At 36.9% G+C, this 4269-nt stretch overlaps 1 pseudogene; it reads left to right on the top strand.

Moving 5' to 3' along the window:
* The first annotated feature begins 2529 nt into the window (after positions 1 to 2529).
* LOC134377382 (U4 spliceosomal RNA) lies at positions 2530 to 2679 on the top strand (annotated as a pseudogene).
* Positions 2680 to 4269: the final 1590 nt, after the last annotated feature.

Raw genomic sequence — 4269 nt, 5'->3', positions numbered from 1 at the left:
ATTTAATCCTTTTACATTAAGAGTTGTTATTGAAAGGTATTGATTTCCTCCTAGCATTTTATCGATTTTTGTTTGGATGTCTTAAGTATCGTTTGTTCCTTTCTTTCTGATTTACTGTTTGCCTTCTGTATTTGTTGATTTCATGGGGTGGTAGGTAAACTTTTTTTCTCTTTATTATTAGTGTTTTTATTTTACTAGTGAGTTTTGTTTTTTCTTATGTATTTATGGCAGTGGTGGTTGTTTTACAGGTATCAAACCCAGTACTCCATTGAGAATTTCTTGTAATGCTGGTTGTGTGGCAGTGAACTCTCGGGGGTTTTTTGTTTTTGTTTTTTTTAATCTGAGAAATATACTATTTGCCCTTCATTTTGGAAGTATAGTCTTGCTGGGTAGAGTATTGTTGGCTGGCGATTTTTGTCTTTTAGTATTTTGAATATATCATCCCTTTCTCTTCTGGCTTTTAGGGTTTTCGATGAAAAGGCTGATGTTAGTCTTCCTGGGGCTCTATTAGAGGTGACTTGACACTTCTCTCTTCCAACTTTTAAGATTCTCTCTCTGTCTTTGAGTTTTGCCAATTTGACTATAACATGTCTTGGAGAGGACCTTTTTGGGTTGAATATGTTTGGAGATCTTTAAGCCTCCTGTATCTGAAGATCTGTGACTTTCCCTATACCTGGGAAGTTTTCTGCTATTATTTCATTGAATATGTTTTCAATGGCATTTCCTTTTTCCTCCCCTTCTGGAATACCCATGATTCAGATATTGGAGCGCTTAAGTTTGTCTGTTATCTCTCTTAGATTTTCTTCAATGATTTAATTTTTTTCTTTTTCTTTTTTTGTCTGCCTGTGTTATTTCAAACAACCCATCTTCAAAGTCAGAAATTTTCTCTTCTGCTTGCTCTAGCATGCTGATTAAACTCTCTGTTGTGTTTTTTATTTCAGTGAATGAATTCTTCAGCTCCACAAGTTCTGCTACATTCTTTTTCAGGGCACTGATTTCTTCGTACATTTTTTCTTTCAGGTCCTGTATAGTTTTTCTCATTTCAATGTGTTGTCTGAGTTTTCTTGTACCTCATTTAGTTTCCTTAGAATTTTTGCTCTACATTCCTTGTTAGTCATTTCAAGGACTTCCTGTTGTATAGGATGTAGAACTTGAGAGTTATTATTACCCTTTGGTGGTGGTGTACTTGATTTTTCATATTTCTGATATCTTTCCTTTGGTGTTTAGTCATCGTGGCAGGGGATTTCATGGTCCACTCATTCGACCCTAGTGTCTGACTAGGATTCTACAGGGACTGCCAATTTGGTGCGGCTGCCTCAGTGCATGTGGGTCAAAGGCTTGGGCCACTCTGGGCCATGGGTCCTGGCCTGGGCTGGGAGGCCCATGGAGGCACGTACCTGCTTGGGTGTGGGTGGCTCAGGGCGTGTGGGCCTGGCAGCTCTCGGGCGTCTGTGGGCAGCATGTGCTGGCCTGGGCTGGGAGTCCTACAGTGGGCCTACCTGCTTCTCCCCACTTCTGATCTTCTTTGTATTTCAGTTCAATTATCTCTTGGAAAGAAGTTCTTCCTAACTTCCTAGGCTAAGTTAGATCCTTATTCTATAGTCTTACAGCCAGCAGGGCCAGATACATAATTTGTGGACTCCAGTGCAAAATGAAAGTGTTTGACCCCAATTTAAAAAGCAAAACAAGTGGTTTTGGATTGTTTTGCTTCTTAAACAGGGGTCAAACATTTTCATTTTGCACTCTGAGATATTGTCTCACTCCAGTTAGGATGGCTAATATCCAGAAGACTGAGAATGTTAAATGCTGGTGAGGTTGGGGTGTAAAAGGAACCCTCATGCATTGTTGGTGGTACTGCGAAATGGTGCAGCCTTTATGGAAAATGGTATGGAGTTTCCTCAAACAATTACAGATAGATCTACCATATGACCCAGCTATTCCATTGCTGGGTAAAACCCAGAGGAATGGAAATCATCATGCCAAAGGGATACCTCTACTCCCATGTTTATTGCAGTGTTATTTACAATAGCCAAGAGTTGGAACCAGTGCAAATGTCCATCATCAGATAAGTGGATAAGGAAAATGTGATATATCTACCCAATGGAATACTACTCTGCTATAAAAAAGAATGAAATCTACCATTCACAGAACATAGATGGCCTTAGAGAAAATTATATTAAATGAAATAAGCCAGGCACGGAAAGAGAAATAACACCGTTTCTCACTTATTTGTGAGAGTAAAAAAAAATAAAGAAATAAATATACAAACAAATAAATGGGGTGTGGGGGAAGAAGACACAATGATCACAACGATTCCATGAACTTGTTAAGACAAGTGAACAGATATGATGTTGATGGGTGGGAGTAAGGATAGGTAAGTGGGAAAGAGAAATTGGTAAATGGGCAGAAAAATCAACTACATCGTATATTGATAAGTTAAAATAAAATAAAAAATATATAAATAAAAGTAAATAAACAAATTAAATAAATAAAAAGCAAAACAAAAGCATTGTCAAAGGTATTAGATTATGCTTTGTGCAGTGGCAGTATCGTAGCCAATGAGGTTTATCCGAGGCGCGATTATTGCTAATTGAAAACTTTTCCCAAAGGTATTAGATTATAAAAGTTTTCTCTTTCTTCTACCACTTCTATCTCAACTTGTTGTAGTGTTTTTGTTCATTATATATCGTTATTCTAACTACAGAAAAATTAAAATTTTAAATTATTAGCATGGATGTTACCATTCATCTTTATATTGTACAAGGATGCTTTTAACTACAAATATAAAAGCATTTAACACATATTCAAAAAGTAGGAATTAAAATTTCTGTTTCATAGCTCAAACACATATATGCATTTCGTTCTTACCAGAACAGTGGAAATGTTGAACAGAGCTAAGTTAGATGTTTTTATTTCACTTCTTGATATACATACATTCTATCAATATTCTCTACCTTCATCTTACTGATTAATAAGGAGGATGGAAAGAAAGAGGAACCGTGGTTTACCCTATTTTCCCCTTTGCTTCAGTGCCATCATTTTTGGTATAAATGGTTGTCTGGTACATAAAGGTAATATGAGTAAGAAAAAAAATGTGATAGGGCACTTTGGTAATTCATGTTTCTTTCACTGCCATTATCTTCTTTCTGTGTTCAAAGTAAGTTCTGGCCAGGACAAAAGTGTTGCCTCTAGGGGCTGTCAAGACACTGCTAACTCAGCCACTGATGTGACATCTTGTACGTGTTTTAAGTCTCATTGAACTCTCACTTATTGCAGGTCTACTCGAATAATTCTGTGCTACATGTGAATGGGGCAGCAAGGAATGGTGGACACTCATATTGCACTATCTCCTCTGCTCCTGCACACGTTCCATTGTACCACTGGATGTCACATACCAAAAATAAATTCAAAGATAAAATTATTAAGAATATCAAGACAGCAGTGGGTGAGCATGAAACCGAGCCCTCAGGCCTTCTGAGCACGAGCTCCCATGTGGCTACCCCAACCTGCGAAGCTGGCCCTGCTTGTAACACCCTGTGCTTTTCCACCAAAGTCCTTATGACAATCGTAATTATATATTTGTGAAATTATTTAACATATGCCTTCATGATTAAGTCACAAATTGTATGAGGATAATGATTTTATATTTATTGTTCACCTGTCTTCAGTAAATGTTTCTGAGTCTGAATGGATAGATAGATGAAAAGCAGACATGGGCAGACTATGAGTCTGAAATCTTTATGAACAGTTTCAAGAAATGACTTGAAATTAATGATGGAAGCTAATTTTATGTATATAATTAGAATTCATAAGTACTTTCCATAGCTGTTTATTCCCTTCCTCCTTGGGGTAATGTTTCACCTTCTAATTCTATATTCTCTGCTTGATTAAACCTTAGTTATGAAAAGAATCAGTGGGATGGTCATCCATTCAGAAAGATCCCTTCTTCTGCTTCTGTGTGTATGTGTGTGTTAAGAAATACAGAACTCATATGCATAACGAGAAAAGCTGTCCATTTCATTAATAATGGATTTCACATTGCTCAAGTTCCAAAAGGGAATGTTTCTTCTATTTTCACAGGTCTTATTCTGTTAGCCACACAGAGAAATAACACTTCATTTAACTGTGTCAAAACCAATAGACACTCACTGGTATTTACTTTCTTTTGTATAAATTTTAATGCATTTTTAATTTCACCCCACTGGTTCATAAACCAATCCTCACAGTTATTGCTGTCCTATGATGCATTTCAGTCATTTCTGATAAGCC

This window comes from Cynocephalus volans, chromosome 4 (assembly GCF_027409185.1).
Source record: "Cynocephalus volans isolate mCynVol1 chromosome 4, mCynVol1.pri, whole genome shotgun sequence".
Taxonomy (NCBI): domain Eukaryota; kingdom Metazoa; phylum Chordata; class Mammalia; order Dermoptera; family Cynocephalidae; genus Cynocephalus; species Cynocephalus volans.
The sequence above is the reverse complement of the archived record's forward strand: the minus strand, read 5'-3'. Positions and strand labels throughout refer to the sequence as shown.